Source organism: Pinus tabuliformis, chromosome 4_1 (assembly GCF_031772625.1).
Source record: "Pinus tabuliformis cultivar Carrire ecotype Pingquan chromosome 4_1, CPIR1, whole genome shotgun sequence".
NCBI lineage: Eukaryota > Viridiplantae > Streptophyta > Pinopsida > Pinales > Pinaceae > Pinus > Pinus tabuliformis.
The window spans coordinates 793,949,132-793,974,706 of record NC_142303.1 but is presented as its reverse complement, the minus strand read 5'-3'; positions in this window follow the sequence as shown (position 1 = coordinate 793,974,706).

The window sequence follows — 25,575 nt, the reverse complement described above, 5'->3', positions numbered from 1 at the left end:
ACCCTTTCTCTTCACTGCTTTTGGAGACCCTCTTACTTCGTTATTTCTTGCCTTTCCCTTCACAAATTTCAGAGCTTAAGTAGTACGTTTCATTTGGAGTGGACAACCTCTATAAATAGAGGATTGTCCCTCCATTTAGGTTGACTTGAATGAATTATTGTAGGCTGACTTGTCCTCTTAATTGTAGGCCAACTTTGAGGGCAGTTTGGTCGCTGATTTGTTGAGCAGACTTCAGATAGTTTCCATGGTGGTGTAGCATGCTTGAAGGAGCTTCTTGAAGGTGCCATTGCATAATAGTAGACTTGACTTTTCTTGGAGGTTTTCCCTTTGAATTTAATATATATTTATACATGGTGTAACATGCCTTTAAGGCCTTCAATATTTTCTCTTGACTATTTGACTCACCTATAGCACTTTTGACATGTCCTAGACCTACTTCAATGAGCAAGAAATTCATTGTCATATATTATAAAAATAATATTTCTTTTCTTGAATAACTACAAATATCAAAAGTACACTTATGAAGACCGAACCTAGTTACACTTCTTTCAACAACATGTACCGTGGAGATGTGTCTAAGGAAAACCTTTCCTTTGCTAAATATCACATTGTAGCCACAATTTTCCAATACTGCGACGAAAACAAGATTATTATTTTGTCCTAAAACATAAAACATATCTGTGAGTTTGAGGTGGGAGCCATACTCCGTTTGAAAAGTAACAGTACCGATGTCAGTCTCGCTATACCTCCCATCATATCCAAACATTATGTTCTGCTTGAGGTCTTTCTCCTCCAAGTCACTAAAGAAATCTCTATTCCCCATCATATGGAACGAGGCACCACTATCGAGATACCACATGCTTCCCATTACAGTGTTTTCCATGCATGCAATGAGAGTAAAATCAAGGTTGAATTTTGAAGCTAAAGCTTCACCTGTTTCTGTTACTGCAGGCTCCTTCTTTCTTGCTTTCTTCTGTGGGAATTTCGTGGCATAATGCCCGAACGCGTGACAGTGAAAACACTTGATGTCCGACAAGTCCTTCTTCTTTTCATCCCCCTTACCTTGCAATTTATTTCCCTTGGATTCTTTTCTTTGCTGACTAATGGAAACTCCTCTTCCACTTCTTTGGATGAGGTCCCATCTCTAGTGTTTCGTCGAATCCCTTCTTGCACCAAGTCATACCAAAATCGCTCCCACTTTGGTAACTTCTCCCTCCAATTAACTAAGTCCTGCTAGATGTGCTAGCTATTGGGAAGGCCTAGAAGTGCTAGAATCAACATATCTTCTTCAATGATATAACAATGACACTTCCAATCTCATCTCAACATTAGGTAACTTGGTTAGGTACTTCGGGATTGTGTCACCCTTATCCATCTTGATCTTTCTGAGCTTGTCCTTCAGTGCCAACTTCATGTAGTCACTGTTGTTTTGAAATAGGTCTGTCAAGGCCTTCCACATTAAAAATGGAGTTTCCTTACCGTGGAGGTTCGAGACAATATGATCTCGAACTCCTTCTAGGATAATCCTTCTCACATTTTCCACACACTTTCTCCACTCTGCCAGATCCTAAGCATCAATTGGCTTAGGAATAAATTTGTTTATGAATTCCTTAAGCCCGTTGTCTTCCAACACCGCCTCCATCCTCTCCTTCCAAGAAATATAGTTTGAACTACTCTCAAGGGCATATTCGAGTCTCAACCTATAGAACGACATCCTGTTGGCTCTGAAGTATGATATTGCAAATTAGATTTCTCTTGCAAAAGGCAAACTCGTATTCTCCTCTTCTATAGTGATTTCAACTTTGAAACCATGTAGAAATTCCTTGTAGATTCAAAATGCTAATTGTAATACCCTAAAAAAATTGACTCAAACCTACTCTACTCATTAGCAGAAACAATAAATGATCGATGAAATCACGAATCATAAAAGAGAAAAAAATTGATCACACATAACACAACAATTTTCTGGGGAAAGTCACAACTAAAAATCCCTGCTATCTGTATATTTAATTAATGAGAAAATATGAGAAGATTACGATGCTTTTCTCAAGCCCAAGCAACCTCTGCACTATATCTATCTATCTCACTACCAACTTGTGCGCAAGCTTCTCTTGGCACACCATTCTCTCAAAAGCTCCATGCACAAACTTGTGCTTCCTATTGCTTGGTCTCACCAACTTTTTCTCATGAAAACAATGATTAAACTTGTGCCTTCATTCCTCATTTTAAAGGCAATTTAAATGGCTAAAATTAGTGAGTTTTCTAATTAAGAAATTATTTATTTTAGGCCTTCTTTTGATTGCATGCACCATTTTTTTAATTTAGATGATTTTACAATTGATAGTAGACTGTCCTTGAACTCCAATCTCAACTAGGTCTTTTTCTAATCTGACATGCATGACTTAATTATGAGTGAATATTCAGTTTATTGGTTGAGCAGTGCTAGTTACACCCCACTACTTCAAGTTAAACCCCACTATTGGATCTCCCACTATCCTCCATCAATTGGAACTCGTTTAACTGAATTTAACTTAGTTAAATTGAATTAAATAATTAAAACTCAGAAGAATTCAACCAAGGCCCCTACAATTTAGGAACCACTCTACATGACTCTAGATAGACGCCCAACTCGAATTAACTGAGCCAACTAAGACAAATTAACTTAGTTGACTATTACAAGTTGCTATGAGAATTAGAATTACAATTTTATTCCCAACTTAATTCAAGGAAATTAAATTAGGATTTTTCTTGATGCTATTTTTAAAATTTCTTGTTTCTATTTTCAACACAGGCAAAGGGGAGTAAGCAACAATAGAGAAAAAGGAATATTGGAAAACCTAGATAAAGGGGGGAAATAAAGGAAGAGTAGTAGTAAACAAAGCTCAATTAGTGCCAGGAAATAGAACAACCTCGTCTTCAACAAACCCTTTCGAGGTTTTGCAATATCAGGAAGAAAATGATAAAGATGAAACAAGCAACAATAAAAGAAAATAAGTCTCCATAGAGGAATAAATATTAAATGTAGAAGAGGAAGAAGGGGAGGAAGAAGAGACTAAGGATAAGGAGAGGGAAAAAAACATCTAGGAAGAAGTGCAAGTGAAATAGGTGTTATTTTTTCATAGGGTGACATTGTTCTTTGCTATGATAGTTGCATTTCATCATAAATACATTAACTTCACCCCATATCATCATTACATTATTCTGATCTACAACATTATACATTAGCATATGAAATTACATCGAAAGAAACAACATCACCATCATCATCAATGCAACAGAATATAAAAGGAACAATTGAAGAAAACATGCACACGCATAGAGACACAAAGATTGGTATAAGACCAGGGTAAAACCCACTATGGGGAAAACCCTTGCAAATCTTCTTCTTCTTAGATCTTCATCAAATGATGAAGCAAAAGAGAGTACAATTATCCATAACTTTATCCATGCAGAAAAAAAATAATGATATCTATGAAGTAAATCTAATCATGCTAAGAATCAAAATCCTTATACTAATGGATGTAATGTGTTGTCACAAATTGAAGCCAACTGCAGTGTATTGCTGTCACTATGCCGAACTCTGTTGAGTACTGATGTCACTATCAATGAGCCCAATACATATGTTTGCAGCAGAAACTAACAAATTAGATCTACATATCTACATATCTGTATACCAGAAGGGAGAAACCCAGATCTACCTGATCACCTGAACTGGGTCGCCCTCTTCAACACTATCTGTGAGCGACTAAAACTCCTGGGTCGCTCTCACGTATACAATATGCGAGCGATTGTGACTGCAGAGTCGCTCCTAGGAGGTCTCTATGCATGCGACTTTGGCATTGAACTGAAAAGACCCCAAGTCACTCCCTAGTCGAGTTGTACGAGCGACTGAAAAACCAAAGTCACACCTTTTCTGAGTTGTGCAAGCAACCGAGATGACAGGGTCGCTCCCAGGGCTATGTGGTGCGAGCAACCATGGGACCGTAACCTTCCGATCTGTCTCTGAACCTAGAGTCAGTCCCATAAGCCTCTGTGCCAACATCCAAGAGCCTATAATCGCTTTCATAGGCTTTGTGTGCCAATGACCACGGACCAAAAATCCCTGTTCTATGCAAACAACCGAGATTGAGAAGACCCTAACCCAAAATGAACCTTTCGCCTATGATTTCAGACCCTTGAGCGAAATCCTTCTGTCGAACTTGTGCGAACCAAGACAAAAGAGAAGAGAAGATGTGTCCAAATGATCTTGAGGCCTCTTCTATTTATATGATTTCCTGAGGGGTCACTTGGGGTTAAGAATGACCTAAGCAGTTACTCATGTGGTTAGGGCCGACCCATTCCATAATACATGTGTGAATAAAATAATTCATAACTCAACTTATGCTTAACCAAATTGGGTGATATTTAGGTCGATTTTGGTCCTCTTGAAAAGAGGAATATAATGAAATCATTATCTTGGTCATTTGAGCTATCCAAGGTGGAATTTTACCATAGTTTCAAAAATTAACACTCCCTCTCAACTAGGGAGAATTCCACTTGCCAATATCTGTCCATTGAACAATATGCCATTCTGGAATATTTGAGTGTCATCACATATCATCATGGATCATCTCTGTCATGTAGTCATCATGCCATGTCCATATCAAGTGTCTCATCATCACAAATCATCATTGTACATCTCGATCTATCCTTTGCTTATTCTTGTTTATCACTTGATTGTTCCTGCTCATATGTTGATCATTCTTGGATCTAGAAGAAGAATAATTTTTTACTGGAGGGGAGCTCAAGCTACCACCCTCTATCCATCAAGCTGCTATATGGAATCTCAACTAGCGGGCTTCTACCTGGAATATCATGATTGATTGTCATTGGAGAGCATATCATCAAGGAGAACATCTCAACTTGGAACCACATTGGGGAGCAATAACTTCCACCCATACCGAGCAATAGGATAACTCATCACACAAGGGAGTACACCCTGGACTCTGGAATTTCGTCGAGGAACTTACCGTCAACCGAGAATCATATCAGGTTATCTCAACCCATTCTATTTCCTATTGATATTCCCATCGATGACATAGAATAGTCATGTGGTAGAACACCTACATCATAATCGAATTGGGTTGTACACCCCAAGTACACTCTCAGCTCGTTTGCCAAAATGAGGAGTGATATTCCCATCAAGCTGGCCTGCTTGAGGGTATGATGCCAACTGGGGTATACTCTGCAAAGACAAAGAGGGGAGCAACATTCTCTGACCATATAAATATAGGGGAGAAACATTATTCTACCCTGGGTAATAGATATAGTAACACCCTATTTTCCAGAGTTCCCTCAACCCTAGGAGCCCTATATCTCAATTCCTCACCCTAGGAGCTCAAACATGGTAGGAATAGTTTGCTTAGTATCCTCGATCAACACTGATCTCATCATCAACTTGTCTCAATATCATCTGTTTCTTGTTCGTACAGAAAATCAAATCAAATATCATGTTAGATCATATATAATTATATGTATCACAAAATTATACCATAATCATCCTCCCTCTCATAAAGGTGCCAACCACAAGCGTGAGCTTATTTCGAACAACTACACTGTGTCAATATATGAGAGTATCTTGGTCCCAACTATAAATATGGGACTTACGGCCAATCATATCATCACATTGTATCCATGGTATCCATGTCATATCCAGATGACGCTCAAACAACTCTCTAAGGAGCTTCCATATCTTGCCTCATAGCTAGCCATGCTAAAAACATCATGATCAAGCTCAGTCATGTTATGGACATCTCATCCAAGATATCATGGAAGATCACATATTAAAGAAGCATCCAAATGTGCTTATCAACAACAATCTCAAATATCAACAATATATCTGTGTAGATACATATCATAGGAGAAATATCACATTCTCAAAATAGAACACCTCATGAAAATATTTCAAAGCATGCTCGGTGGAAACTCTATGTGAGTGAAGCAACTCACTCATGAATTCATTAAGGTTCTATGAACATCATACATATTGTTATAGACATTTTTGTGCCTCGCAGCATGGAGCATGAAATGTCAATAATTACAGGGATCCTCAGTCCCTAAACATGTTGTTCTTACCCCTAGAAGAACAAGGTCAGCAAACCACAGCACTTCCCATCAGTTCTCCACCTGAAAAACACTCAAAACAGGCTATTTTTGGATCATGTCAACTGCTCCACTGAGCAACTGCGCTGAATGTCAACTGCTCCTCCTTGTACCTGCGCTGAAAGTCAAAAGCAATGAAGGCTACCTGCGCTGGGCGAGATTGGCCAAGTGGCACAGTCATTCTGCAAGGTGTCAATTGCCCAGGAAGCTTCCAAACTGACACTTGGTTCATGAGATTCGCCCTGTGATGAGTAAGAGGTACTTGATCTCCATGTGTAAGCAAGGATCTCCAAGTGGACTCAAGAACTGAAGATTAACTGAAGAGGGAGAGGACACAAGGCAGCTTTATGTCAGTCTCAAGCTGACTCATCCTCTCTTCTTCTTTCCTATATATAGAGCTCTTCTATGAGGTCTATGGAGGCTGGAATTTTGTTTAAAGCAAGGAGGTGCTGTTGGTTTACAGTTAGAGCTATTGGGTGATTGTTTTACTAGAGGTGAAGAGGAGAGTTCTTGCTGCTGGGGAGGTGCTGCTGGATTGGAGCCATCAATGGTTGTAACCTTCTCAGAACCTTGTTACTTCTATCAATAAAGTTTTGCATGTTCTCCTATATACTTGTATTGCATTGATGTATTGTATTTACTTGTATATTTGATTCACTCTAATCCATGCATCAGTTATGAGTACATGTATCTTGTAGTTTCCTCTCTTGTTTTGTGCAGGATCTGTGTGTAGCTGGGCCGGCAAAGAGAGCAAGGAGCTGGGAACAAGAGACAAAGAGAGAGGATAAGGATCGACTAAGCGAAAGACGCCAGGTTGGTTAATCTTTTCTTCCTTCTCTCTGTACTTTCATAAAGGAAAACATCAAAGCTTTACTTTCAGTTGTTGCTAAAGACTGTCACCTTTAGAGTAGGGATAGGGTCATCCGAGTCGGATACTTTTCCCCACAACAAAACTGGCGACTCCGCTGGGGAGCCTAGTATCTTGTTGGTGTTTGTAGTATTTTGCTATTCATTTCTTGAAGAAAAGAGTACCAAATCGAAAAGCTTTTGACTATATCAAAAGCGAAGTAGAGGGACTGCTGCTCTTGCTCATTTACTGAGCAAATTCATGATTTGAAGAGCTGATCTACAAAAGACTCTTTACTCTTTGTGATAGCTTTTCATCCTCTTGATCATCCCTTAGTCTGTACTTGACCTATAGCTTTTTATTTCAGCAAAAACAATGCATTTTTGAGCTTTTTATGACCCGGAATTCCTTGTAAACGCAACTCTCGTGTCTCAGTGCAGGCTGTCCACAGGCAGTCTGCATTTCAGCGCAGGTACTCCCTTCGGGAACTGCGCTGAGAATCAAACTGACAGACCAGAGCCTGCGCTGGTCCAGTTAGCCAGTGTCTTGCTGAGGTTTCCCTTAGTGTCTGAGCCCTGTTTTCACTGATTTTTGCTGATTGCTTGCTGGTCATTGTACTTGCTGTAAACCAACTTTCCTTGACATTATTCCGCCTCAGTTGTGTGATGAAATTGTGAGTGTTCTTTCAGTATTTCTTGCTTCAGTTACAGTTTCCCATTGTGAAAAGCGAACCAGTATAGCGGTGACCTCTTAGATCCTGAACTGAAAAAGTGTCTTTGTGATCTTAAGAGCTAGTTTTATTACTGTTCATGGCTGTTTGAGTTTGTTTGTTTTTCATCTTATGGTTTGAATCTATACATTTCCAGTGTCTAAACAAGTCGATCTTAAGGTGTCTTTTGATTTTGGACAAGCTTGTTTATTTTTTCGCTTGAAATTAGATTCAAAAGTCATACAACAGTTTTCCTTTCTGTCTTACATCAACATTAAGGATAACGAAAAGAAATACATGCATTGTGCATATTTGCATTTGACTGTGTGCTTGACGATTTAGGAAAATTTGCATTTTAGTGTGTGTTCTATGATCTGTGGAAAAAGTTGTCTTTCTTTTCCCTCAGTAGATTAAGGTTTTCAAAGTTGAAAGATTGAAAAGATTTGCTTCTCATCTTAGATTGCATATAGGAAGTTGTATATATACATCTCGTGGCGACCCTGAAAGGCAAACTGTTAAGCAAGATCAACATTAAAATAAACTCAATTTACATAACAACGCTTTGTAACATAACGCAAACATCTAGAGGTCTAGGTAGAGACGTGTTCCGGCGTCGTTAAACATAGTGACTGTCGATCTCTACGAAGGTGGGTGATTCCTCCTGAGAGTCGGTGGCACTAACACGGACTTGTGCTCCTGCGTACCGTCGCGTATATTGGGAGACCCCTATAGGCATTTATCCTTTATCCTTAGGAAGCCGTGTCGGCTGCCCTACTGATCGCGATGCAGTGAACACAGCATTCACGAAGATCGACCACCCGTACCGTAAAACGTATTCTGTGGTTTCGCGAAAGGTTTGGCACACCCTCTGCCTAGATCTCCAGAGCAGTTTCTTTTGGCCTTTTTCAAACTCTATAACTGAAAAAGTCCAACCGAGCATTTGTCACTTCGGGCTCGTTAATACATCGAAGTCGACTAGAGTCATCTTTAGCTTTTTCTCGACTCTTAAAACATGAAAAAGCAAGTTTGTGTCTAAAAGCGTCGTTAATAAAATTTATTTTAAGCGGAACATAATCACCTGTTATTCCCACGTTGATCTTTCAGTTGAAAAGTATGGAGCCCACCAACCAAGGAAGTAACCTTGGCGGAAGTCCAAATCCCTTCTCCTCTTGGGGAGATGTTGGTGCGCCTCATATGGCAACATTGTCACTTCCAGGATTGACAATCGGCCTACCTGTATGGCTCTTTTCAACTAATGTAGTCCAGATCGCCACTAATCCTGAGCAGTCGAATCAACAGTCAGAACAATCTAGAACTACCCACCAGCCTTCCACTTCTTACGATACTTCCTCTGATCCTTCATCTTCGCAAGGTAGAGCTGGCAAGAGTCAGCCTCCCAAGGAGAAGAAAGAAAAGAAGAAGAGAGAAAAGAAGCAGAAGGAGCCTCTGGTGAAGGCGACTGGGGGCAAGCAGAAGAAAGCTGACAAAAACCCACACACTGCACCGACCGGGCCTAAATCGCCATGTGTCATTTGCAAAGGGATCCACTTCCATCGTGATTGTCCTTGTATTCCCCGGATACTAAGGGACTGGTCCCCAAGGTTGCACAATCCGGTAGCATCAACCTCTGATTGTCATGTTGATTGCATTCCGTCAACTAGCGAGAGTGAAGGACGAAGAAGGGGACCAAGATCACCCTGTCTATTGTGTGAAGGCAATCATGCCATCCACAAATGTCCATTCTTAGATGAGGCCAAGAGAGTTTTGGAAGATCGCCCGGTTTCACCGTTGCGACTTCCTCCTGGATATCAAAAACTCGTGCCTAATCCCTCGATAGTTGAAAATCCAGTTGACCCGCTCAAGTGGTCAGCTGAAGTGTCGGTCATTGAGAATGAACCTACTGAATCCAGACCAGACGAAAGTCTAAAGGTCGAAACGGCAGTTGACCCGGTTCTTCCTTCAGAGGTTTCATCGTCCAATGACTCCGTCATTGAAGATCCGTCTTCAAATGACACCGTCGCCGAAGAGTCAGCTTCATGCGACACCCTCACTGAAGAGAATAAGGATGACACCATCCAGGTTCTTTTCATCAGCACCGACTCTGATGAGCGTCAGGGCAATGCGCCCATTCCTTTATCGCAGGAAGGAACATCATCAGGGTCATACCCGGCCGTATATTCGGTCCCACCACCAAGCAACCTGGTTGTATCCTTTGATTGGAATCAACTAGGCAGACCCCGGTTACCAGCCAGTATACCATTCAGAATCATTGTCCAGATCTATAGAATGGTAATGGCTGGAACTATCATTGATGAAGGGGCATCTGTGAGTATCCTTTCCTCTGTTGCTTGGAAAGCACTGGGTTGCCCGGCGCTTTTACCTGAGATGAGAAATCTATCAGGTTTTGATAAAGGAACCAGTCGCCCGTTAGGGATTCTCCCCAATGTTCCAGTTACATTGAAAGGGAAGACAGTTCATATGAACATGATGGTCGTCCAAGGACCCTTGGCATATAATTTACTCCTTGGACGAGACTATATATATTGCATGGAGGCGTTAGTGTCCTCACTCTTTAGAGTTATGTGTTTTCCGCACGAAGGAAGAATGGTCAAGCTCGTAGACCAACTTTCATTTCCAGGATCACGCATCGCAAATAGTCAAATACCATCCCTTAACGGTCTATTCACTCAAGGAATGCCTCCACCCCCGGTTCTACTTCCCGATGAATGCGAGTGATTCGGAAGAAAGAACTGGGACCCAGGGGGCATGCACCCTGGCCTACCTTGGGTAGAGGAAACCTTGGGTATAAAGTTGATTTCCGCAGAAGAATATGACTAGTCCGTACCCCGTCCGAAAGAAGGAAGAGAGGGTTGTTCTAGAATAAGATTCTTTTGTCAAAGTTATGTGAGTGAGATAATCAGCTTCTCGCTCCCCTTGTCTAGATAATCAGGATACCGAGGAAGGGGACTATTTGCGGTAGCAAGTAGTAACCATCTTTGAAGACAAGCCTCACCCATTAAAAAATATGTTTTGAAGGATAAGTAGGGGCAGCCTCCAAAGAAAGAGATTCTATTGCTGCAACAAGTGGTCGCCATCTTTAGTAACCTAATGTTAGACATCGCCGAGAAAAAGAGTTTAGTTGGCGGCAGCAAACAAAACCATTTTTCGGATAATAAGAAAGAGGCAGCGCCTCGAGATTATGCTTTATACCTGGGGGCATGCGAACCTTTTGGAGTGCAAGCACGGGACGACTATTTATTTTTTTTAAATTTTTAGGTCCTCCCTTTAAACCTATAGGTCTAACCCGTTAAACTCGTAGGATTAGCCGTTTCCAGCTTGCACAAAGAAAGGGTGTGGGGCAAAAGTTAAAACTTGCCAAATTGGAGTAATTAGTGAGGTATCGCTCCTTAAATAAGATTACCTCACGTGAGGCGTTCCTTGTATTATGACTGGTATATTCGAGCAGTTTTAGCACATGTTCATGCTCGTTAAAAAAAATAAACGCAAGATTCGAGCAGTTTTAGCAATGTTCATGCTCGTTAAAAAATAAACATAAGTTGTGAGCAATCTTTCCCTAGAGTTCAAGCTCACCCAGAAAAAATGAACCGGTAAATAACCTTGGTAAAATGTAACCTTTGACTGCCATATTAAAATCCCTTGGTCGTGTTTATATGCCATCACCTCCATCCGTTCATTTGGCCAATCGTTCATCTCCATATGATTGTTTACCTTCTTTTGAGGAACAGCTGCGAAGAGTGATTTCACTAAGCCATCCTTATGACACTGCCGTGATTGGAATATTCCAACCTGTACCTGGAATCTGCTGCTACCCTGTTTATCACTCGTTCCTCAAAAAACGAGTCTTCTTTGAGCTCTTTTCACTGACTCGTAAAATATGAAAAGTTTGCCGAGTTTTGGCCTTCCAGCTTGTTAAATGACCGGAACGCTATCCCTCCTCTAGATTTTAATCTTTTTGGACCTGAGGGATTATTGCACAAAAAGATCGAGCGCTTGTCTTGTTCGGCTCGTTAAAAATACCGAACACCCATCCCTTCTGTATTGTTTTATACTTTTTCGGACTTAAGGGATTAGATGACGAAAAAGGAATCATGGAGTTAACTTTCTGTACCTTTTCAGACTCTCTAAAAATGAAAAGGACCGAGTTTTCATTGTTGTTAGACTCGTTAAAATGATTAAATAGCGACAAACTTGTCTTTAGACGAGAACGAGTTTCCCTATCGCTAAGCTCGTTAAATCATAGCGATGGGCTTGCCCGAAGGGCAGGTTATAGAACAAGCATATGTTATCCTCCTCAAGCTTGACAAAAATAAAGAGGTACTGGTCAGAAATGACTGGGGAAAAATTGGGAGAACACCAAAGTTTAATGGTAGCAAGTCACTCTTGAACATGACACTTTTCTTCCGTACCACATCGGGTTGGGTTGTTTCATTCACCGGTCTCATCACCATGGTCCTCGCCAAACCATCCACATTTGGGGTAATGCTAGCGATCCATCGCATCAGTGTCGTTGTATGTTCAAGAGAGGTCATTCTGAAAGTGTCAACCGTGTCCCATCCACTGCCATACATTATCTTTCATTCATTCATGATCGCCACCCTGAATCATATGTCACAGTTTGTTTTCACCTCCACTAAAATCATTAGCTCCGTTCCGTGTCATCGATGTGGGATTCATTAAGGCCCTCCTTTGACGGATCGCTTCTTGTCGACTTCAGCTCATTATCCAAGAAGTTGATCTAGGAACAACCCCATCAGTACTTTGAAGCTTGCATGCCTCAATGGCAAGTTTCTCACTTCCGGTGACAGGTATACATCAATGACCTTCGACCAGAAGATTTTGCGTGGCGTTCGACGCCAAGTCCTGTATTCACGCCACGTGAATTGTACTGCAGTACCTTGAGGGTCATTATCATTATTGGTGATTCCTCTCGCGCTTGTTAACGGTTTTCATCATTGACCGGTAATCAAGCGATGTCTTTCCATGTTCGACTTCAGCGAAATTCTCACATGGATCGACTTGTACTTAGAGTGAAGATCGAACGAGTTTGAAGACCCCGGATCTAGTTTCATCCATCCGGGCTGCGATACATATTCAGGAAATATAAAAGCATTTGTCATGTACATCATTGCAGCAGATGATCATCCTACTCAAAGGATGATAATTCCAGCAGAGAATTATCGGTCTACCATCAGACGGTCGTCTATTCTATGTACCAAAATGTATTTATAAAGCTGAGCATGGGAATGCCCGCCTCAGCTAGATCATGAAAACAGAATGAAAAATAATGTATTGTATTGTATTGTATTACAGGGCGCCTCCTCAGCACTGGAATGAACTTCGGACCCTCTAGATAAAGCATTTCACCCGATAAACGGCCTCATACTTTAGGGGGCAACTGTTATAGACATTTTTGTGCCTCGCAGCATGGAGCATGAAATGTCAATAATTACAGGGATCCTCAGTCCCTAAACATGTTGTTCTTACCCCTAGAAGAACAAGGTCAGCAAACCATAGCACTTCCCATCAGTTCTCCACCTGAAAAACACTCAAAACAGGCTATTTTTGGATCATGTCAACTGCTCCACTGAGCAACTGCGCTGAATGTCAACTGCTCCTCCTTGTACCTGCGCTGAAAGTCAAAAGCAATGAAGGCTACCTGCGCTGGGCGAGATTGGCCAAGTGGCACAGTCATTCTGCAAGGTGTCAATTGCCCAGGAAGCTTCCAAACTGACACTTGGTTCATGAGATTCGCCCTGTGATGAGTAAGAGGTACTTGATCTCCATGTGTAAGCAAGGATCTCCAAGTGGACTCAAGAACTGAAGATTAACTGAAGAGGGAGAGGACACAAGGCAGCTTTATGTCAGTCTCAAGCTGACTCATCCTCTCTTCTTCTTTCCTATATATAGAGCTCTTCTATGAGGTCTATGGAGGCTGGAATTTTGTGTAAAGCAAGGAGGTGCTGTTGGTTTACAGTTAGAGCTATTGGGTGATTGTTTTACTAGAGGTGAAGAGGAGAGTTCTTGCTGCTGGGGAGGTGCTGCTGGATTGGAGCCATCAATGGTTGTAACCTTCTCAGAACCCTGTTACTTCTATCAATAAAGTTTTGCATGTTCTCCTATATACTTGTATTGCATTGATGTATTGTATTTACTTGTATATTTGATTCACTCTAATCCATGCATCAGTTATGAGTACATGTATCTTGTAGTTTCCTCTCTTGTTTTGTGCAGGATCTGTGTGTAGCTGGGCCGGCAAAGAGAGCAAGGAGCTGGGAACAAGAGACAAAGAGAGAGGATAAGGATCGACTAAGCGAAAGACGCCAGGTTGGTTAATCTTTTCTTCCTTCTCTCTGTACTTTCATAAAGGAAAACATCAAATCTTTACTTTCAGTTGTTGCTAAAGACTGTCACCTTTAGAGTAGGGATAGGGTCATCCGAGTCGGATACTTTTCCCCACAACACATATACAGAGGGATGTTCAAAACATAACATAAATGCTTCAACCATCAGATGCCATGTCAAGTTCAACAACATATTGAACTTCAATTCAGAGTATCCAAGGATTTTCATTTTCATTATTTAAAAACATTTTCTAATAGCTTTTCAATATGGAATTTATTTCCCAAATTCCACAAATCGATTCATCATGCCATGATACATTATTTCGGGCTTCATAAGCCATCTCCCTCTGATTTAGTTCATCAGAGGCTCATCACCTGTCACAAGTAGATCATCAGGATATAAAACCAAAACATAATCAATATCAAAGCCATACCTTGGAACTCATCATCCCGACTTCATTAGGGAACTGTCAAACTAGACATATTTGGATTGCAATGCTCTAAATGTTAGCCTCCTGTTGCAACATGTGTTCATCTTTCATGATTGATAGTTGAAAGTGCCAAATATGTCATACTTTGCATGCTGCAATGCTCCATATTTCCAAAAAGAGGCCAAAGAAGAGGCCATGAAAGTAGGCCAGTCTAAATGCCACCGCTGTATTCCAAATTTTGATGAGTTAACCATTTTTGAAGAATTTTCTGTTAAGGGAAGGCCAAAAAGCTTAATCTTGGCCTTCCTAGGTTTCAATTACTTGTTTTAGAATATAGAGAATCATTATCTGTCCAAACAGTTTAATCTCGGCATATTTGTAGATAGGTAGAGAAATAAAGGAGTCCAACTGCTTAATCTGGGCCCTTGGAAGAAATAAGTGTAGATTTAGATAGGAGGATAGAAAAAAGAAAAAAGGAATAATCAGGGTCTGCAAGTCCAAATGCACCCATGCAAAAAGAAGAAATAATGCTAGGTAAGTAGGCTGGGTAAGTAGTTTTGTGGTTGCAGAATCAAGCTGTGTGATCCATTTCATCTTTTCAAGTGTTATATTTATTCAGATCACAAGTGCAAGGCAATTCCCCTTTGGAGGAGTTCAAGCGAGGCCTGTCTAACTCCCCCTTCTTCTCATTCCCCAAATCACTCACTAACATCCCCTTGAGGACCTTGGGATCTGCCCAACCAGTCCTATTATCACTTCATTTTTGTAAAGCACCAAGTCAAGCTTTGACTTTCTTCTGTGAAAAGAAGCCACATTTCTTGTGTAAAAATCAGGTCTCCACAGTTCATTCACTCCCTATGTCTAATTTTCAGCTCACAAACTTAACCTCCCCCCTACACTTCACCCCACAAATTCATATTAACTCCTAACTCTATTTATCTAGCTCCCCAGATCATTTTCCCATCCCCTATTATACAAAAAAGCTATAAAACTCCTCAAAAATATTAAATAGACCCTCCCTTTGGCACTATAGCCATATTTCCTAAGTCTGGGAAATGCTGAGTTCATTTGGGGCTTGGCATTAACCCTTCCGTGTCCTAACTTGGAGATAGTCTGACATCTGGTCACACGAATAACCATTTCCCCTAAGTCCTAACCCTACCATACTCATTTCCTGCCCTTATCCTAAGGTCATGCATGTAAATATATTTCACCCTACTTGTATATAACCCAAAACCCACTTTCCTAAAGTTTTACCCCCGCCAGATTAAAACAATTAATAAAAAGCGCCACGGGCCTCGTATCTATCCTTCTGCCGTTTTGATCGTGCCGCCGACCGTCAGATCTGGCGCGCCCAAGATCTACACTGGGCGGGTCTTTTTGTGCCCCGATGTGCCGAGGGTTAGCATCCGGGAGATGGGTGGTTTTCCTGTCATACTCCCACACGCGTTGCCCTCCCAGCTGTGGCGGAGCCCCTTCCTCCGAAACCGCTTCTGCACAAAAGTGGTACGACATAAAACTGGATACTGCCCTCCCCTGTGTGACGTCGGCGCCACGTCTCCCCCATCACGTCATTATCCTGCGTCGGCCTCCTGCCACTGTGTCCTTGCCACATCATTGCCACGTCGTTGCCACCATACTACCACGTCATCACCCCCACCGTACTGCCACGTCACTCGACCGTACTACTGATGTCACCCTACTGACGTCACCCTGCCACGTCACCGCCGTACTGGGACCCACTGCTGATGTCATCATCAAAAAGGGCGCGAAGCGCGAAATCTACACCAACGGATGCTTGGAATGAAAAACCGAGGCAGTTTTTGATGTCGTGCATCGCTAAGGGAAATAGGCCAAAATGGAAAGCCCTTTCATGGCTCGGCCACCAGCAGGCCCGAAGTCACAAAATGACAAGAATTTCTTCGCACAGGATTCAGAAAAGGGGCAAAGACAGTTTTTAAAGCAAGCAGAGGGCCGAATAACAGCCATGAAAGGTCGATGGAACAGTTTAAAGAGTGTCAGAGGTGAGAAAAGGCACACATTCAGTGCCAAAGCATATCAAGGAAGCGGCAAAGAGTATCAGTCAAATGTTTTTAATGGAAATCTTTATTTCCCAAAGCAGGTGAACATTGAATGGCCTCCAACAAAGTCAAAGAAAGCGGTAAAAGCCCATCAAAGCTCTCTGATCACAGTCGAAGCATTTAAAGCCACCGAACAGCAATGGATCGAAACCCAAAGCACAGTTATGGCTAAGTGATCAGCACAGAGCCATAAAGACAACACATTAACTCTTTTTTGATACAGCTGCCCCCAGCGCAACTCGAAGATATTTTCTTGCATTTATTTCAGACATATGTTAGGTTAAAGACACTTATTACAACAGATCTGTCTGAGATCTGATTTTTGTAGATATTTTACTTATAAAACCACCCTAATTCACTGTTTAAGGGGTTGGTTGGTTGTATAGCTCCAAGAGAGACTCGCTCTGTATACCTGATATTTTCCTTAATCAAAGACTGCTGAAAGCTTGGAGAATGGACTGTGTGCTGTGTATTAATGTTTTGAAGAATTGAATGTGGAATTCTTGTGCTGCAACATGACTCAATAAGTGTTTCCTATCTCTGTTTCAATTTCATATAGGTTTTATCATACATATATCACCATCTAAGTTACAGAAAGAAAGATTAGTTTAGAATTTGCGTGGCTGCACTCTATGCTCAGTTTCTGTGACTTCTATATGTTTTCTTCCGATTCAGGCATAAATATGAATTCCTCATGGCTCGTATTTGCTCTGTTTCACTCATGTTTGACAGTTATCTGGGGATTCTTTACTGCTCCTAGATAGAGCTCATTCACCTTCCCTCTGTTAAGCTGAAAGAGAGATTAATTGCCTCTCATTCCTTAGCCTTCAATCCATCTCCATTTAGCTTGAAAATTGTTTCATGTGTAACTGTCTTGCTCCATATTCCTCTTGTGACCAAGAAAACGCACCAGCAGTCCTATTCCATGACTCCACGCCCAATGGTTTGAACTTATCATACTATACATTTCCTCTCTGCTTGAAAGCATCATCCTTCCCACCAAACTTAAACAAAACCCCTTGAACTCAATAACTAGCCTAAAATCATCATCAACAAAGTTAAATTATAAAGAGAGAGCCCTCTCTGATTGCAGGTAGGCTAGGACCTGCAATCCAAAGATTGGTTTGTGGTTACCTCGGTCGTATTCCCTTGGGAGTAAAAGGGAACAACCTGAGTGATAACATAATGGAGACTCCACTGGGGAACAATGAATTTTCCAATTGCTGTATATTCCTTAAAGCTACAGATGAAGCCTGAATGGTAGCCAGGGATCCTTTGAAACTGTTCTTGCTTTGCATTTACATGAGTAAATAAAAGCTGCTTCGGTCAATCTTCATGCTAGTTTTAAGCTATAGATAGCTATTCCAAAATTTGATTAATTCCTTGCTAATTCTAAAAACATTCATAGAAAATACCAAAACAAATTCAGAATCTGGCTCCCAAAAGGAACTCACATTATACAAGGTCAAATCCAGACCCAAACCCCCCAGCTGCTTTTGAAAATCCGAATTTAATCCCAAGGAACCTCAGGAAGCTAGAGCAAAGAGAAGATTTTGTTGATTTTAGCCCTGAAACAGTTCAGCCGAGCTGTGTTCAAACCCCTGTCAAAGTTTTATTTTGGTCAACCCCCACTTCCCCTTGTTCATCGTTCACCTCTCAAAGCACTCCTTCCACACCTCCATTTACTGCACATACTACCATTACCACCACTGTTGTTACAACTGTTCCGGCTGTTCCTGTTGTTCCATTTATCCCTGTAAACATGGCCAATAGATATGCGCCCTTGCAATTATCTGCTAATCCAGGGGCTATGCCTCAGGATTATCAAACGAAAATCACATATTTTGATGGAACTGGTTCTTTCACATCCCTCCAGCATACCAAGAAGATGCAAGACTATTTTGAGAACTACGAGATAGATGATGATAGTGTGAGAATGAAAATTTTTGTCTTAAGTTTGACAGGTGATGTCAAGACTTGGTTTAGAGCACTCACAGCCAATTCCATAGCAGACCCAGAAGCCTTATACTAGTCATTTATCAACAGATGGGAGAAAAAGAAAGACCCCTTGCATATATTATCTGAATATGACACCATCAAAAGAGGACCTCAAGAGTCTGCCTTGGACTATTGTGCAAGATTCAATAATGTTTATAATGCAATACCACAGAACTTAAGACCTCCACTTGATCTTTCTTTGTATAAATTCCCTTATGGTTTTGACACTGACATGGCTTATCAGTTGAGGGAAAGAGCCCCTCAAACCTTTGCAAACATGCAAAATGTTGCTGTTAGCGTAGAGGCAAATCTAATTGCCAAAAGAAACAGAGCTAGAACTGAGAGAAGAACCACATTTAAAGAGGAACCCTCAGCCTTAGATCAAAAGTTGGATGCTATTATCAGTGGCATGCACAGGCTGGGAGACAGAGTAGAGAGTGTGGAGAGGAAGTCATCATGGGAAGGATAACAACCTAATACCATAAGGAACCCGGATTTGCAATCCATTTGTTATAGAATCATATTCATCAACATTGTCATAGTGCAAAGCCTTGACTAACAAATCCATCTCTTTACGAGACCATGAGCTACAATGCTGGCGAAACCAATGATTTATAGACACCTTCATCATTATCTCTCAAGGTACATACCGACCTTGGTGTTCAATGAGTATGACCTTCTAGGACTATTCTTATCTTGGGTTCCCAACCCTCAAAGAATATTGATCCTCTTGCCTACTCTTTTCTTGTATTCCCTACACATCCTCAAAGAGTATCGGATGCCAGATGATTACCTAATCCTCCCATTCTTTCTTCCCAAGTGAAGAAAAGAATGTTGTGTCTATATTGTGTCTACATTTCCATTCATGGCCTTCATCTAGACTTACGACTGTTAATCCTGGTCTAGTGCATGACCCATGAAATGGAAAACACAATTGTCACTCCTTTGTAATCAGGGGTGATCCAAAATTCCTTCTTGATCAGGGACCTGTCAAAGCTCCCTCTTAATTGGGGACTCTTTCCTTCATCAACAACTTCTTCTTCGTGGATTGTTCAGTTGCTTGAGCTCCTTCCTTTCTTGATGTCATGAAGTCTCTGTTCGAACTTCTTCTAGGTAGGGCACCATCCATCGATCACTTTCCTTCTTGGTTTGTCATGTCATTTCTTCATGGAAAGTGACTATCATGATTTTCTTGTCATCTGGGCTACTCCTTTGTCATCTTGTCCATGCTTCAGAATACTCTTCTCATGGATGCTTCATTGTACTTGCTTGATTACATATTTTGATCTAGTATCCCATCATGAATTCATCCTGATATTGCTTCAACATTTCCTTTTCTTTTGTTGGATGGCTTCTTAATCACAACATCTCTGTAGAGTAGAATGAATTATCTGCACCTTTATATCTTCAAGGCCTTCATAGGTTTCAAGGGTCCTTTCTTAATTTATCAGAATTGTCTTTCCTTCTTTCGGGAGATATCTTTCAAGGAATTTTGTCATATAGTGATTCTTAGTGATCATGGTGTTCTTCACATGCTTGATCTCTTTCTTCATTACCTTCTTCTCAGATAGATAGGTCAACCATATAATGCTTCTTGTGAGAGCATTCCTTCATTGCTTGATTTCTGGACTTGTCAACGTTTATTCTTGCTTCTTAGTTAGCAATCTTATGCTCGTTATGTGAGCATATTCTTTTGTTGATCCTTATTGAATTGTGGTACATGCCTTTGAGCATGTTCTTGGTGAAAGAGATTATTTCATGCTTGATCACATTATTGAACTATACCCATGACTCAATAATATACAAATTATAACATGATTTAAACTTTGATGCATACATACCTCATCTTGATTCTCCTTTGATCATCCTTTGGTGTGGCCCTTCTTGCTTTATCCTAGCTTGCCTGCATATCATTCTTTTCTTGAAACCCATGAATGGGATTCCCAATGAGACATTTGCTTTGGTCCATGAACCTTATTTTGAAGATTCCATCATAGGATCTTAAATATCCTTGCCTTGCAAATGTTTCATTTGTTTTGATGATGTAGGTCTTCTAAGATTCTTATCATGATCAATTTTTATTTCATCATGTACGGGGTCCTATACTAGGTATGATTCTTCTACATGAATACCTTGAGCTTTATCTGCCATGCTCCTATATTCTAGAATATATTTCTACTTATGAATTTTTGTTTTTATCATAAATTATATATCTACATGAGTATCTAGAACTCTATGTACATCATGCTGCTAGATTCTAGAGGATGTTTCTAGCCATGCAATTTTAATTTATTCCTATATGTTCCTATCCTACTCAAAACTTTGAAAGAATTCTAGAAGTAAACAGTTTGACCTAGTCATAGTAGAGATCCGAAGGATCTTCCTTCTTTTTCTTCTTTCCTTCTTATTTCAAATCTTGATTCATGTGAACTTCTTCCCTCTTTATTTTGTTGTTGTTGTCCTTATTAAGCTTAGGGAAATTATTTTTGTAATGTCCATATTCTGGCATCCAAAACATTAGATCTTGGACATGTCTTTATTGTTTGTTCTTCATGGACCAAACTTGCCAAATTTACCCTTTCTTTTGGCCATGGTAGCAAATGCTTGCTCCTTTGATCCCACATCTTCTTTTGCCTTAAGTCTAGTTTCCTTTATTCTACATAGAGACCACATTTCACTGAGAGTGATTGCTTCCTTCTTGGCATATATGCTAGATGTGAAGTTTCCCCACTCCTTAGGTAGAGCATTGAGCACTACAGTTGTCATCTCTCTGTCAGACATGACTTCCCAAGCTCTTGAAGTTGATCTCTCATTTTAGATATTTTCATGAAGTAGGGAGCTATTCATTCCTTTGTTATATTCATCTTATATAATCCATTTCTCAGAGATATTACTTCTCCAGTTATGGATACCAAGAATAGCTCTACCAACTTATCATAAATTTATTTTGATGTCTCAAACTTGGAGACATAAGGAATGAGAGAGTCTTTGATTGATTCTATCATAACCCTTTGAGTTCTTGTCTTATCCTTATTGTACTTGGCTAAGGCTTGAGTCTGTTCCTTAGTAGGGATAGTGATATTCCCTTTGACATGCTCTAGGAGTTCATTCTCCTTGAGTAGTAGATCAATCCTCTTCTTCCATGCAAGAAAGTTAATGGTACCTACCAATTTATTGCTTTCCTTGAAAAAAGACATTGATGTATATTCAGAAGGGGACATATACTTGCTTGATAGATTTTGAGATGTGATCGATTTGCTTCCTTCTTGAAGGCTCGATGGCTTGTCTTCCATAGATCTTGATGTTCTTTAAGTTGCCTTCTCCGAGTGGACTTGCTTGGTGATGATGTTTTCTTGAAGACTTGTAGCTTGATGTAGGTCTTGCTTTAATCTGCTCTTCTTTGTAGGTGCCTTTATGTAAGGCTCTTCTAGCTTTGTAGATCTCCTTGATGGATGATGGACTGTAGAACATTCTTGTCCTTGAAGTGATTGAGACTTCTAGGCTTGATGCTTCAACTTTGTAGATGATTCTTCTTGATGAGTGTTCTTGAGCTTCCCTTTCTTTGATGTGTCACCTTAGCTCTGATACCATGTTGGAGAATCTAGGGCAGAGTAGTATAGTGTGATTCTTTGTTACTTGATAAAAATTAGTGGGGTCTTTTTACTTTCCTTGTTAGCTTCTTCTTCTTCTTCTTATTATTAGTGCATATGTGTATACTTCATCAAAATGATACCAAACATAAAAACAAGAACACAAGATGTTGGCTCTCTACTGGGGCCAAAACCTCTCTTCTCTTGAGAGGAAAACCCTTTAGTGAATTTCTCTTATTAAAGCTTTTATTTATCAATGGAAAACCCTAGATCTCTAACTTAGAGATCCTCCAAGAATAATTCAAGTCTTTACTCCTTTCTGCACCATATACCTCGGCATTTCTTCTGGCACTTCTTCCAACACTTTGTCTTCCAGCACTTCGTCTTCCAATTAGAGTCCTTTTACCTTAGAGAGATAGGCTCCTTCGCTAGGCTTGGGAGTCCTTGTAGGCTTGATCTCTCATCCAAATAATGAACTATTCACTAGCTGTTGTTATGGCTCAGACATACCCTTACTACACCTCACATGTGTGATTATTTCTAGCCCTAGAAATAATGCTTTATACTTCGGTCTCCTTCTTTCTTACTTTGCTTGATGTCCTTCTTCCACGCTGGAGTAGGAGGCCTTTATGGGCCTAGTTTTAGCCCCAAACAAACAAAAATATCCAACTGTGATCTTACTGCTATTATAGCCACAGACTGTCCTTCATTCCCTCGCATGTTTGATTGTGTATACCCTGGAAACAATCCCTTACTCTTTGATGTTACTCTTCTCCTATTTTCTGCCCTAGTAGCCCCTTTTACCTTGACTTCCTTCGACCTTCATGTTCTCTTTCTCTTGTGGATTTCAGAGCACAATTGATGTGTTGTCTTTAGAGTGGAAAACCTCTATAAATAGAGGATTGTCCCTCCATTTAAGCTGACTTGACTAACTGCATTTAGGCTGACTTGTCCTCTTACTTGTAGGTCGACTTTGAGGGTAGTTTGGTGGCTGACTTGTTGAGCAGACTTCAGATAGTTTCCATGGTGTTGTAGCATGCTTGAAGGAGCTTGTTGAAGGTGCCATTGCCTAGGAGTAGACTTGACTTTTCTTGGAGGTTTCCCTTTGACTTTAATATATATTTATACATAGTGTAACATGCCCTTAAGGCCTTCAATATTTTCTCTTGACTATTTGACTCACCTATAGCACTTTGACATGTGCTAGACCTACTAAAATGAGCAAGAAACTCATTTTCATATATTATAAAAATAATATTTATTTTCTTGAATAAGAACAAATATCAAAAGTACATTTATGAAGATTGAACCTAGTTACGCTTCCTTCAAAAGTTAGGCCAAGAGGAATAAAGGATTAGATAACAAATCATTGATTGAAATAGAAGCTCAACTGGGATCTCTATTGAAAAATATAGACCCAACCACTTTCATAGATAACATGAAAGAGATAATAAAAAAACTAGAATAGAAAAAAAGGAACATTCTCTTAGAAAAAGAAAAGGAATGGAGGTTAAAAAGCATAGCTGTATAGTATCAGGTTGGAGATTGCAATACAAAATATTAATGTAGGTTTTCCAACCATAGGAAAGTCATAAACACAATTTGGGAAATCACGAGGGAGGATGTATCAAAAGTATCCTCATTTGTGGGAATTTCTCATGAAGGTTGGAGTTACTTTAGAAAAACATTTGATCAGGATGAAAGAGCTACTATAGAAAATATTAAAGGTTGCAAGTTTTGTCCCCAACTTCATAAATAAGGAGGAAAATTAAGCCTTAATTATAGAAGTAGCAAAAGAAGGATTGAATACATCGATGCACAATTTTGCAAAAGGAAAGAGACTTGGGCCAAATGGTCTTTCGATAGAATTTTATTTGGACTATCATTAGGGGAATTTTGAGGTCTAAAATGGGCCTCCTAAGGAAATTATAAAATAATAGTGGAAATAATAAAATAATATTAGATTACATCATCAAATTTTAGAGGGAAAAAAGAAAAAAACTATTTTTTTCAACTCGTATTTTCAACTTATCTCCCTACGGGTTTACTCAAATTTCGAGCAGGAACACACATTGGATGCAAAATTTGATTCCTTATCCAAGGAGTACCTATGTTGCATACTTTTGATGGACCCTGCTACATGAAAAATGAGAAATACATGAAAAGTGTGATTGCAATCACATTTTTTCATGTATTTCTCATTTTTTGTGTAGCAGGGACCATCAAAAGTATGCAACATGGGTACTCCTTGGATGAAGAATTAAATTTTGCATCCAATGAGTACTCCCTCTCAAAATTTGTGTAAAACCTTAGGGAGATAAGTTGAAAATACAAGTTGAAAAAGTAGTTTTATTATTTCATTATTTTTTAATATTTTTACTTTTTTACCCCAAAAATGGTGAATCACTCCCCATGGTTGACACCATTATCTTGAATTCTATTGGTTCTTATAAAGTTTATTTTGGTTGTACATTTTTCTTAGGAGGCCCATTTTAGACCTCAAAATTTCTCTAATGTATGATTTTTTAAGAGAGGATATTCTTGGAGTAATTAAATATTCTAGGACTACTAGAAAAAACCTCGCTCCCTTCAAATCCACCTTTTTAACCCTTATTCAATAATATGAAAATCTATACTCCTTTGATCTTTCAAATTAATTTTCCTTTGTATCCCCATTTACAATATTATCTCTAAGATCGTTGACTTACACTTGAATCCTATAATATTTGACTATATCTCCCTTGAGTAATTTGGTTTCTTGGAAGGAAGACAAATTCATGAAGCCATTGGACAAGTAGAGGAATGTCTCCATTCCATTTATACCTTGTGGCTGAAATGTAACATATATAAAGTGGTCCTATCTAAAGCTTTTTATGGCATTAGTTGGATTTATATTTAGTTATTTATCATAAATTTTGGGCTCTCACGTGCTTTTGTCTCTTGGATCGTCAACTGCATCAACTCCTTCATGATGGTCCTTCTGATCAATGGAGTTGTCTCTCCATTTTTTAGTCAAAAAGGGGGTCTTAGACATGTTAGACTATGAGTCCCTAGACAATCATGAAGTCCGAGAATACAATTGTCATGAGTTGTAGACCTTATATTCATGAGGTGTTATCATGATCCGGTAATGAGTTGTTAGTGTGATCTAGATCTAGATCTAGAATGATCATTGATGTATTATAAATTCAAACTTTGAGATCGATATAATACAACAAAAAATGGATTTCATCCTTTTCATCCACCTTGCTTATATTGTCTTGCTCATGTTAATTCTTAACATGGTATCAGAGAAGCCATAGTTCTTAGGGACTAGTAATTCCATGGTAATGTTCCATGGAAATAAATTAAAGAGTTGGTGATGAAAACCATTATCTGAACTCCAAGACTAGATTGTGAGGAACTCGATCCCAATT